The 13,849-nt window shown below is 37.7% G+C and overlaps 1 protein-coding gene across 1 annotated transcript in view; it reads left to right on the forward strand.

Annotated features, from left to right (window-relative positions):
- The window catches only part of egfra (epidermal growth factor receptor a (erythroblastic leukemia viral (v-erb-b) oncogene homolog, avian)), a 275,969-nt gene that overhangs the window by 71,514 nt on the left and 190,606 nt on the right, over window positions 1–13,849 (forward strand). The gene's annotated exons all lie outside the window — the stretch shown is intronic.

A 13,849-nucleotide genomic window follows, 5' to 3' on the forward strand; every position in this document is an offset into this window, starting at 1 on the left:
GTGGCAGCTGCACCAGCCGCATGGCTAATGGTGGAATAGGTTCAGAGGCCAGGGGAATCTTCTGGAATGTTTGAGGAGTGCTGGTTATGGAGGTGGGTGGATAAAGATTTGTTGTACTTACAGTTTTTGATGTTTGAGATGGAATTGAAATACTGTTTGTTGAGAGTATGAATTCTCCTGAGGGTGTAGTACAGAGTGGGTCCTTTGCAATTCTGAGAGAGTGTGGCCCTCAGCTGAGGCAGGGCTGACTGTAGAGAGGTTAAGTGCCGGCTCATTGGTGCGAGCGTGGAGTGGAGAATCCTGAAGGAGAACTGTTGCTGGTGTTTTTGAATCTGTAGTCTGTACTGTTTGTCCTGTTCTGGTCCTAACTGCTGGTTTAAAGGTGGTCCGGAGTCCGTGTGGGATGAGTTGGTTACGGAGGCAGGCACTGAGGAAGCAAATGTGGCTGTGGTAGCGAGTTTGTTTCACGACATGGTTGAAGAGCTTCAGGGCAGAGGAAATGACCTGGGAGTTGCAGTGGGAGAGGGACACCCTGAGATTCTTGTGGAGAGAGGAGGAAAACTTCTTCAAGGCAGGCATCCTTGCAAGAGGATTCGCAGTAGGGTTAAAATCAGCGAGGTAAAAACAATGACTGCAGATGCTGGAAACCAGATTCTGGATTAGTGGTGCTGGAAGAGCACAGCAGTTCAGGCAGCATCCAAGGAGCTTGTACAAGGAATTTGTACAAATTCGTTCACTGCCACCAATCTTCATTTGTCTTCATTTTACTTTGGGCCACTGTAGTGATTAGTTGCAGAGGATACACTACTGTAGATCTTCTTAGATTGCAATGAGATTTATTGCAAGATGGCAACAAATACGACTGCATTTGATCAGGCATAATTACTGGGACATTATAGGGAGCTGGTACAGATCTGGCTTCTCCCTCCAAAAGCAGGAGTACAGTTTTTTGTCTCCACTCATATCCTGTGTGACATCAGTAGACTGGGTGGAGGCAACATAACATGAGCATTTACCCCTTCAGAACTTATTAAAAAAAAGCTTGCCAAGTTTGAACGCATAATGCATTTGTGTTAGATAATTTTATTTCAATATCACCAAACCCAGAATAAAATGGTTTGTTTTTTTATCAGTGAAGTAATTAACAATTTATAGAATGATTATTATAAAAGATTAGAAATATTTAAGAATACAAAAACTACTTCTGTAACCAAACACATTGAGAAACACAACTGATTCAACTAAAATAACAAGTAATTTCTTAACTAAATGAACAATCGAATAATTTTTATATAATAGGCAGCAAGTTATAATAATAAATTAGACCAAACTTTAACCCAATTCAATTCATTGACTTCTTCATGCCTCTGCTGAAGACCAACTGCAGGGTAATAAGGTTCAGGACTTTGGCAGGGATGGGGAAAACACCAAAACTTTGACATCTGGAAAAATAAGGTCTTATGACATTAAGCTTCACAAGTTGACATGAACTTACTTCACCCAGTGCCTCCTCCCCTCAATATGGCTTGGTGTCTTCCCCCTTACTTTATCAATTCTTGTGTTGACTAATTCCCATTCTAGTAGAATCCCACCCAAAGAGGATATGTTGTGAATCATAGTGTGACTAATCATGTATCCTCCAAAATAAGACAGCGAAGTACAAAATTTGTAGGACTTGTAAAGCATACACCAACTCAAAGTATACCAAGTCTTTGGCAAACTAATAACACCTGTATAGAAACGTTTGGTCAGTGGTTATCCTCAATATTTTACATCATTCCGATATAGTACAGGATGAGTTGGCTGTGGAATGCAACTAACCATTGAATATGCCTTATATTTTACAAGCTGACTCTATTGGTGAATTAGCTTTGAAAAATTAGCAACAATGAGCTTTGATGCAGTTAAATGTTGTTGTTGACAGAATGCTGCTTGTGTTGTTCATATTCATTTACAACATTCATTTAATGCAATGTTACATTTTGGATTTGCAGAAGGTATTTGATAATATGTTCCTAAATGCCATTCGTTTGGAATTGACATGCTTGTGACCTTGTTACAAAATTAACTCTATTAGTCTAAAATCCACCATTTAAATTAGTTAATCATAGAAGTTAATGTAGGCTGAGTGTGTGAAGATTTTGCTATATCTCCTGGCATCTCGATTAGAATTTGTTACAAAATCCTGCTTTAAATGTTGTAAGGTTCCATACAGTCTGCTTTAGGAAAGAAAGTATTATTGCCCATAATTTGAGCTCAGAGTGTGCAGAAAGTTCCCTTTCACCTAACACTTGTTCATTTGTGCATCTAACTGACTAGTTCTTTTAGCCATGATGTGCAGATGCCGGTGTTGGGGTGGACAAAGTTAAAAATCACACAACACCAAGTTGTAGTCCAATAGGTTTATTTGGAAGTACTAGTGTTTGGATCACTGCTCCTTCATCAGGTAGCTGTGGAGCAGGATCGTAAGAAACAGGATTTATAGCAAGAGATCAGTGTCGTGCAACTGAAATGATATATTGAACAAACCTAGATTGCTGTTAAGTCTTTCATCTTTTAGAATAGGTTGGAATACAGACAGACTTTAACCTCATACCTTTAATGCATTGTCTGTACTGAGAAGTCATTTTTTTATAAAACCTTAAGTTATCTCAAGAATGTGATTTGAAAGAAGTTCTTGGATTGACATACTAATGAACCAAAACCTGCAACCCATTCTAAAAGATGGAAGATGTAACAGCAATCTAGGTTTGTTCAATATACCATTTCAGTTGCATGGCAACGTGATCTTTTGCTATAAATTCTGTATCTTATGATCCTACTCCACAGCTACCTGATGAAGGAGCTATACTTCGAAAGCTAGTGCATCCAAACAAACCTGTTGGCCTATAACCTGGTGTTATGTGATTTTAAATTTAATTTTTTTGGAACACTTGGAATTTTTTTTAACAAAGAACATTTAAGCATTTGAATAAAATGATTGCATTTTTATCCTGCTCAGTTCTTCCATTCCCTTCCTTCTATTTCACATAATTGAGTGTTTGTCTTGTGTTAACTCAGATATTTATTGCTCATAAGATATCCAGCGCTAGCAGGCTCTGTGATACCAAGGATCTTCATTGTTGAACCTAAGGCTAATGTCACCTTATTTAAAGCAACATTTAAAGTAATTGATCGTGTTCTGTTGACATGATTTGTAAATTTCCAGATATTACCTTCTGCTGTTTTCTTAAAAAAGTGTAATTTGATTAAGCTTTGCACACCGTGATCTTATTGCAAGTCCAGATAATTTATAAATTCTCAAACTAACCTAAAGCAATTCGTTTGAACCTGCTCCCCTTTCTAGTAAATTACCATTCCTTTATCACTATGACACTACAGTAGAACAAGTATTTCAAATGAATATTGTGTGTATCATGACACTGTTCTTAATGATTAATGGTAGCCAATGCAGATTTCTTGGCTGAACAAACATTAATTCATTGACAGTTTGTTGAGTAGAGAGAAATAAGCAAACTCATTCTCTGGTAAATAGACTCAAATGTGTTTGAAAATTCACAATTTGTCCAACAAACATTGCAGCCTTAAATTTGATGTACAATTACTCTGCTAAAACAATGTGGACATCAGATTAAATGCAATAATGAAATGTATATTGCCATTCAAATGTATATAAGTGGCCTGGAACTTTGGTTTTGAGCAAATCAAATCCAATGAGATTACTTTATTAAATATTTCTATCACACCTCCCTCCAACCATCGACTTAAAAAACCACTACAATTCCAACATGTTAAATCTCATAACCGTAATCCGCAGTTAAACCATGTCTTTAATAAAATGAATGAGCCTAAACTTTTTTTTTCTTGATTTAATCTGTAAAGTGAAAATAAATAGTCATAGGAGGTAGGAACAGGAACAGGCTATTTGGTCTCTCAAGTCTGCTCTGCAGTTTAATGAAAAATTGAGTGATTTGATTGATTCTTAATGCCACTTTCCTGCATGTCCACCACAACCCTTGACTTCCATGCAAACTGATAATCTACCTGACTTAGCATTAAATGTATTCAATGATGGAGCTTCCATTGTTCTATAATGAAAAGAATTGCAAAGTCTAATAATGCTCCAGAAGTATTCATTTCTCACCTTCACCGTAAGTGGAAAAGCCTTTATTTGTAAAGTGTCCCCCTAGTTCTAGATTACCTCACATGAGAAAACATCCCTCGAGCATCTACTCTATCAAGTCTTCTCAGCATCTAATGTTTTCAAAAGGATCACCTCACATCCTTTATAAGCTCCACTGGATACAGGCTCAACCTTTCCTCATAAGGCAACACCTTCATCCCAGAATTCAGCTGAAGAAACCTTCCACAAACAGCTTCCAGTACCATATATCTTTGAACAAGAGTTAATCTCATATTAAAGTCAGCCACCAAGCTTTGGCCAAAAAATCCTCAAGTTTTCACACATCTTATGTAAATTGACTCCTAACAACTGGTCAAAAAAATCTAAACTCTTTGTACTTAACATCCATATACTGCTGCATTCAAACTTGCCCTGCTGCATAAAACATACTCAGCACCTCATCTGCACATGTCAGCAAGCCATGTCAGCAGTTGCACCTCACTAGTGTATTCTGCTTTCCCACTAATCCCATCCTCCAATGTCACAATATAGCATCATGCAGGAACAACAGTTGCACAGCCCCGTTCAAACTTAAAGTCACTGAGATGTCAGAGCTGACAAATAATTGTGTAGCAAAGGGTAGGCTTTATCTTATGCAAAAAATAACAAATACATTTTGTTTCTATTTGCATAACTTTTGGAATAGTCTCTCACCTGGCAACCTTGTGTTCAGCCGAGGGGTAGTGAGACAATAGGAGATGGTGAATTTCAACCCCTCAGAACTATTACTTATGCATTAGTCAAAACTTAATTTCTGGCTAAAACTTTGGTTTCAGACACGACTTTTGCACAAGTGTATACAGTAGAAACCCACTTTGAGTAAGGAAATTAAAATCTTTAGGTTTGATATCACCAATATTCTGTACAGCTGGATCAAGATTACCCCTTTTATATTCTATACCCTTGAAGTGAGGCCAATGTTCCATTTGTTTTACTAATGAGTTTCAGTCCCCGAGTGTTAACCTTTTCTAATTCATGCATAAGAACACCCCAGAACCTTCTGAAATGCAATATTCTGAAAAGTATTTCTAAAAATAGCACGTGGGATGATGGAGCCAGAAAAGAGTCAGTTTCCTGAGTGAGAATGTAAGCTGAGTTAATGCACGCAAGTTGAAAAAGGCACCAAAAGTCAGCAAGGAAATTGCTGAGAAACTGTAAATGTTGCATTTCTTCTATGCAATCCTGTTCATATGAGAATAACTTTCAAATCAAATCATTCTTCTGCAAGTTAAACCTTCAAGGAATACTTCTGGTCAACTACCTCTCTGGCATGTAGTAGTTCAGTAGTGTCTGAATGGTATGAAGTTGGTATAAATGCACTATAAATTCCCCATGTAGCCAGTTTTAAGTAGTTATCAAAATGAGGTAATGCATTTCATACCAGTAGCAATGGTTACTGATAGCTCGCCCTGTGATAACCATGGTGATTCATATCAGCAGACTGTTCAACCTCTGAGCCCCATTAATTGCATTTATTTGTCAGACCTGAAATCCATATTCTGCCAGAAGAGTTCATTTGATAACTAATTGAAGTGGGGACCCAAATCAAAGCGAAATTCTGCAGATGCTGGAAATCTGAAACAACATCAGAATCCTGGAGAAACTCTGCAGGTCTGGCAGCATCTATGGAAAGAAAACCAAGTACACATTTCAAGTCAGGTGTGACTTCTTCAGAACAGATGAGTTCTGAAGAAGCCATATTGGACTCGAAACATCAACTCTTTTTCTCTTCACAGACGCTGAACCTGATGTATTTCTCCAGCATTTTCTGAGGTTGTTGAAGTAGAGAGCCAAGCTGATTCTTATTATTTTATTTGCCATACCAATTATATTAAAGCTAGATATTGTGACCAAGATTGCAAAATTGGCACAGATCAGGAATTGAATCTTGTGAATTCCCGGAATGTGGATGCCGTTCGGTGAGTATTTGGGGAGTGAGTCGTGTAGTGTAGCTTTAAATTTTTTGAGGGTTGCAGTTGTAATTATGCAGCAATTTATTGGGATTTTTCATTTTATTTGTTAAGTATGAGTAATTCAGAAATGTGCAATTAAGTGTTGACCAAAACAAATGTGAGTATGTTTAGTGGCAGAAACTGTGGTTCAACCACTTAACAGAACAAAACATGGTGAAGAAGAGAAGAGTAAATCTTTTTTTTACACAAATCATAAGCTTGGAGATTAAAGAATCTGAGCAATTGGGCTTAAACAATTTAATAAGCAGCTGAAATTGGTTTCTTTGTAACCAGATCAGCTAGGCTTTTCATATTTGGTGTATATAAATACAGCCAGCAGCTCAGTTTGACTAAGGTTTGAATGTTGGTAATTATTATGTATGAAAGTCTTAGTGCAAATTAAATTTTGTTTGTTGTTAGCATTAAACTAAAATATACTGTTTTAATTTTAAAATTTCTAGCCTTAAGTGGGGTTTTAACGAAATCTCCACTGGAAGAGCAATTTAGGTTAGTTAATTATAGAAGCAGCCACAACCAGTTCTTCTATAACTGGGTGAGATAAGCCTTTTTATATTTGGGGTCATTAAATTAGGCAAAAATGTGACTTAGGATAATCTAGTAAGTGATTAAAGTTTGTTCTATTTCTAAGGCTAAAATTCTAAGGCAACTGGTAGAAAAGTTATTAACATACAGGCTATTTGAATCGTAAGTCAAATATAATTCAATAAAATAATAAAACAGTTCATTAGAACACATTGAGGATGGCAAGATGCATGATGTGTCTTAGCCTGAGCATGTAGGAACTCTTTTGATCCAGGGCTCAAACAGCGACAGTAAACGTTTGAAGTTAGAGCAGCTGCATCTCAGAATTTGAACTGGTGGCTGAACTGCAGACACTGCAACATATCAGAGAAAGGGAAAATTACCTGGATCCTTAGAATAGGGTCTTCTGATTTGGCCAGAGGTCAGGAACAGGAAGGTACAATTATGGGTGCGGCAGGCAAAGGGCAAGAGCATGGGAGCCTCAGCCTTTGCAATTGTGTTACAGGTTTGAACTTCTTTCACCACTTCTGGCTGAGAGTCAGGGCTGTAGTGTAGATGAGCTCACAGGCCAGGGAATTATGGTGCAGGAAGCCATGCAAGTGTGTGTGGTGAGGTTGGTGGGGTATGATGGGGGGCAATGGGGGTGGTGCTAAAAAGAATGTAGTAGTAGTAGAGGACAGAAAGTGAGGAGGATTGGCAAATATTTCTTCAAAGAGTGGACGTCCAAACAGAGACCGTGGTCTGGGACATATGTTCAAGGCTGGAGAGGAACATGTCATGTGAGAATGAAGATCCAGTTGGAATGGCCAATGTAGGTACCAGGCCAAAGATGGAAGTTCTGTGTAATCAGTCTGAGAAACCTTGTAACAAGTTAAGAAGCGGAACTTCAAAGATCATAATCTCTAGGTTATTACTGAACTATGTGCAAATTGTATGGGCAAATCAGAATAGAGTACTGACAGCATGGCTATAATACTGACATGGTGGAAGCAGATTTTGGCTCACGGAGCTCTGGAAGCAGTACTTGGAGAAGAGGATACATATACCACTGGGACAGTCTCCACCTGAACCGCGTTGAGGTTGTTATTCTTGAAAATTGCACCACTAGAAGAATAGAGAGGAATTTTAAACTAAGGAGACAAAGAAATCAAATGTGATAAATCAAAGAGCAGAGATAAGACAAAAAGGAAAAATATTAATATGTGAAATAATAAACGATCCATAACAGGAAGGGATAGGAAATACAAAATGAAGAATAAATGTAAACAAAAGATAGAGGATACAAAAGAATAAAACTAAAGCTGTGTCTGAGTGCACGTAGCATTCAAAACAAAACAGATGGATGAAAGTGCATAACAGATAAATAATTGCGATCCTGCAAACATTACAAAGAAATTGGTGTAAATTGGCATGAATTATTACATGAATATTGAAGGGTACAGGCCATTTAGGAAGGATGGGAAATAAGGAGAAGGTGTGGGGGCATGTGCAGGGTAGCATAGTGGCTTTATTAGTTAATGTTTGTATTAGTACAATAGGTTGGTTTTAATTCAGGGAACCAGGTTGTGGGTGTAGTTTTCTGGAGGAGAAAGTGAGGTCTGCAGATGCTGGAGATCAAAGTTGAAACTTTATTGCTGGAACAGCACAGCAGGTCAGGCAGCATCCAGGGAACAGGAGATTCGACGTTTCGGGCACAGGCCCTTCTTCTTCCTGTTCCCTGGATGCTGCCTGACCTGCTGTGCTGTTCCAGCAATAAAGTTTCAACTGTAGTTTTCTGGAGACAAGGAATGATGAAGGTAAGTAGTCAGTTGTGGGACAACATTAACTACATGGTGGGATGGAACATAAAGGGAGTTTATGAGAAAGCCATTGATAATCACAAGAGAACTTAATTTACAAATAGATTTGTAAAGTCAGTTGGGTAAAGGTGAAACGTTCATGCAGTGTTTTCAGGATGGTTTCTAAAGAACAGCATGGGCTGGAGCCAACCAGAAAGCAGGTTATACTCCACCTGGTATTGAGCAAAGGGGTATGATTAATCCCATTGGTCTCATCATTAAGGTGTGCCAAGGTACCAGTGGTCATAGTACAGTTGAATTTTACATTCAGCCTGAGGGAGGGAGAAATGGGTCTGAGATTTAAAGAAATAAATATGCGAGTTATGAGGGCATGAAAGCAGCACTGGCTAACATGAATTAGCAAATTAGGTTGAAGGATAAGTCAATAGATATGCATTGGCAGACATTTAAGAGGAACATTTTAGAATACACAGAACAGGTACATTCTAACAATGGGTTTGAATTACACCATTGTATTTGTGTTTATCTGCACACTGTAGAAGCAGGTGCTAAAACAGGTGAAACAAAAATCTATAATTGCCCTTTAACATTAGCAAAATTTACTTTACAACAAACTTCTGTACAAATTTAGGAGAGCAATTTGAATTTAAAGTTGTGATTTCTATGCTGTACTTAATCCAACAAATTCCATTTTGTTGCTGTATTGTCTTAAATATTACCATGTTCATAACTTTTTACTGACTCATAAGATTTGCTCTCTTTAACCCTTGCTTTGAGTTCTCAGTTTACATCTCTCTAATAACATTGCTTCAGTAAATGTCATCATTTGAAGCAATTGGTGATATAAAATAACACTTCAATTAGTAGAAACAAGTTTTATCTCTGCCAGTCAAATCTGAGAGTGAATATAGGACAGTTGCTGAAAACAGATGGCAAGCTACTAAAAAGCCTGATGGTGCAGTTGAATTGTCCACATAGCTTACATTAAGCATAGTGATGTTTTGTTACAGTAAAATTACCTCTGCTGCAGCTACAAAATGCCATTTTATTTATAACTATTGTAAAAACTTTTTGTGTAGTCAGCAGAATTAGTAGTGCTTCTTTAAAAAAGGCGGATGTGTGGATGGTTTTGTACTTCAATCTCTGGGACATGTGTGTTGGCCCAAATGTTCTAAGTGAAGTTAGATCGGGTAACCTTTATCCAGTTCGATTATGGATGTGATTCTAATACACAATGTTGGTATCATAGTGGAGGCCACATTTAGATCACATACGTTTTCCACTGTAGGAAATACTGGTGATGTCCTTGAGTTTCAGACATGTTGTTCAATCAGAATGGAGTGATTTTTATTTCGCATCTGGTGATGTTCTAATTTGCAATGCTGACTGTTCAGCTGGGTCCCAAACTCAGTAAGTGTACCAATCTCTCCTGTTCAAGAAAGCAACGCAATCGTTGGTTGTTCAAACTAATTTATATGAAGTTAAAAAATCACATTACATCAGGTTATAGTTAACTAGTTACCTAATGAAGGAGCAGCACTCTGAAAGCTACTATTTCCAAATAAACCTGTTGGACTATAACCTGGTGTTGTGTGATTTTTAACTTTGTCCACCCCAGTCCAAGACCAGCACCCCCATATCATAGTTTATGTGATGACTTGTCTCGGATTGTAGAAATCCTAGAGCATTGTTTGAAGCTTCAATTGAAAGCTTGTTATTCTGCTATTGTAATACTGACCAAGCTGTTTCATCTACGTAAAAATCTGTTTCCAACTTAGAATCATAACAAAGCTACAGCAAAAATGTTCAGCCTGTTTTACCAGACAATTTTGTTGCATAACAACTTGTTGCAACACTAGCAGGTGGTACTGTATGTATTGAGGGAGTCGTGAGAAAGAAGAGAACCTTTCTTGTATCTAATGAAGGGTTGCCTCGTAGTGGATGGTCTGAGAATTAAATAGCCACTTTTACCACAGGAGGGTCATGGTGATAGAAGATCACAAAGTAAACAGAAGCAGCTAAGAAAATAGCCCTCAAAAATAAACATTGCTTTTGCAGGTCACATGTTACCAAAGATGCCATGTTGGTTTATTGATGATGCAATTTGTAACCTTATAATTTCCCACCCAGCATTACTATTGCATGAGCAATATTCATTGCCGAAAGCTGTACATTTTATTCATTCACAGGATGAGGGTGTTGCTGGCTAGATTAGCATTTATTGTCCATCACTAATTGCCAAGTTTTAGTGTGGAGGATGTTGCTTGGCCACAGGATTACTTACCTTTATAAATAAATATACTATACATGATTATTCTAATGTTTCAGTCTATACTTCACATTGTTGGCAAAATTGTGATAAATTTTGTTAATTGTTGATCATCCAATTAAATGATATCTGTACAGATATTAGAAAACGTGTCTCATTTTGACCATTGTAAATTCAGTCATTGTTTCCATTTCAGTGTTCTGATGTGTAGGTGTTGTTCCTCAGTCTTTTTAAGCCCTGGCAGTGACCTGTCCCACCAGTAGGACAGGCTGATCAGAGGTTTGCCTGACTAAAGGCAAGACAAAATTATCCCTGGGAGTCCTCAATTCTGTTTCAGTATCTCATAAAGCCTTCTAGTCAAACAGGGTGCCTTCCTCCAGATGAATCAGTACTCCTCCATTAAGAATTCCATTTGAGGAAAACCGAGCCTAAGGCAGCCACTGATTATACTCTAAGTAGAGGGCTTCAAAGTCCATCATCAAGAAGGTTTCAATTGTACCATCACTGACCAAACTAACAGAGTCCGAAGGACATAGTGGACTCCTGGCAAATGATTAGAGAACTAATCCTCAGGAATAATGTACCCCATCTTCACCAAGTTATTTTATGATCTCAGCTGATGGTAATACTGGACAAGTTAGATCCCAGGTGAAACCTGGTTTGCGATAGATCACATAATTAGTTTGTTTAGTTAGTCACTGAAACATATTCACGCGAGGCTGCAGAAGTTCTTCAACAACAGCACACAAGTTTATTGTACAAATAAAATGGAACAAACAACCCAGGCACTGTTGATTTATAGAGATATGTGGAACAATTAACAAATGATATGTAATAGATCTTAAAGCAAACATAACAACATTTCAACAAGTTTCACAAAACTATAAGTTTTAGAGACTTGAGTCCAGAGAAATTAGATTCCAGTTTCAATTTTTAAAAATTTTTACTTAACTGGCTTCTTTCATTTTCTTGAATGATAGAGGCAGTTTTATAGTTCCTTTATAGCACCGATGGAACAAATCTTTTATGAGTCTAATGGCCTAAACATTTTCTATTTTTAATAACTCAATGAGCCCAGAAATTGTTATCACTGGGCAAGTCAGATACCAGACTGTTTTTTATTTTGGGTTTTAACAAGGTGATTTCTCACTGAAACATATGCTCGCAATGTTACAGGTTTGGCGTCAACAATAAAAGAGAAGTTTATTATGCAAAAGTAATAAAGATAAAATAGAATGAACCAAACCATTTACATAACACACACATTGAAGCATTTCAAAACACATGGTAAAAACATTAATTGCAAAAGCACCTCTTTACAATACTCATAGCAAAGATAATTGCCTGCTCGATCGCACTGGTAAGGTGTAATTTAACTGTGGTTTTAATTCCTAATCTTGAAAACCTTGTAGCATCTTTCTGGAGCCTTCACACAATGGAGCTTATAATTTCTCAGCTTCAAATAACCTCTTCAGGGTTTTAACCAAGCATATCTTGTCTGGAACCTTTACTAATCTCCTTAGTGAATATAATCTATTTTTATCAAATGCAAACTAACTTATTCCTTTCCCTCAGTAACTGTTTTACAAGTCCAGCTTTAGACAAGAAGCCTGCAGAACTGTCCAATCTGAAACCAATAAATCAACTTCTTTCCCAAGCTTTGTGTTTAACCCAATCCCTGAAATTCTAAACTAGATGCTATTGCTCAACTGTTCACTTTGCTTGCTGATACAATTCTCCCTGTGTGAACAAAAACACGTTAGTTTTTAGGAAATCTTTCTGTCACACTGTATTTTAAACATGACTACAAAATATTTACAAGTTGATCATTAAACCTCTTCAGACACATAGAAAACAGATATGCCATTAGTTCCAATTCAAAAACAAAACTAAAAAATAAATTATGACAGGTAAAGATCACACATAAAGTGTATGCCGAATTAGTATCATGTGTACCTGAAAATGCAATTTTTGCTAAACAGAGCAACCAAAATGCTATATGCAAAGGTAAGCAATGCCACACAAGTAGGCCAAGTCAAAATTGTAGTTTCCCGGCCAGTAAGACCATAAGAAATAGGATTGAAAGTAAGGCCGTTCAACCCATCGAGTCCACTGATGGGTGAGTGCCGAACCAGAGGACACAGCTTAAAAATACGGGGTAGACCATTTAGGACAGAGATGAGGAGAAACTTCTTCACCCAGAGAATGGTGGCTGTGTGGAATGCTCTGCCCCAGAGGGCAGTGGAGGCCCAGTCTCTGGATTCATTTAAGAAAGAGTTGGATAGAGCTCTCAAGGATAGTGGAATCAAGATTTATGGAGATAAGGCAGGAACAGGATACTGATTAAGGATGATCAGCCATGATTATATTGAATGGTGGTGCAGGCTCGAAGGGCAGAATGGCCTACTCCCGTACCTATTGTCTACTTTCTCCTTTGTAATGGCTACCATCCTCAACTCTATGCCTTGACTCTCCTTAATTGTTGGAATATTACTCGTCTTCTACTGTGAAGACTGACATAAAGTATTTATTAAGTTTTTCAGCTGTTTCCTTATCTCCCATCACTAGCCTTCCTGCATCAATTTGGAGCGGGCTAATCTCTCTTTTGCCTCTCATTTGTTTCTTATGTGTTGAAAGAAACTTTTACTATCATTTCTAATATTACTGGCTAGCTTACCTTTATATTTGATCCTCTCCTTCCTTATTTCTCTCTTTGTTATCCTCTGTTTTTTAGTCTTCCCAAACTTCTGATTTCCCAGTGCTCTTAGCCACTTTTAGAGGCTGTCTCTTTTTCTGTGATATGTTTCCTGAGTTGCTTCATCAGCTTTGGTTGTCTAATTCCACCCCCACCCCACCCTTTCTTTGGGATGTACCTCTGTACTGTGTCCTGAATTACATCCAGAAACTCCTGCCATTGTTGCTGTACTGTCTTCCCCACGAGGCTCTGCTTCCAGTCGATTTTCTTCAGTTCCTCTTTCACGCCCCTGTCATTACCTTTATTTAACTGTAACACCATTACATCCGATTTTGCCTTCTCTGTTTTGAACGCAGACTGAACTCTACCATGTTATGATCTCTGCTCCTAAGTGTTCCTGACTTTAAG

This window comes from Chiloscyllium plagiosum, unplaced genomic scaffold (genome assembly GCF_037043375.1).
Source record: "Chiloscyllium plagiosum isolate Xiang-an unplaced genomic scaffold, Cpla_swu_hap1 HiC_scaffold_5, whole genome shotgun sequence".
NCBI classification, from domain to species: domain Eukaryota; kingdom Metazoa; phylum Chordata; class Chondrichthyes; order Orectolobiformes; family Hemiscylliidae; genus Chiloscyllium; species Chiloscyllium plagiosum.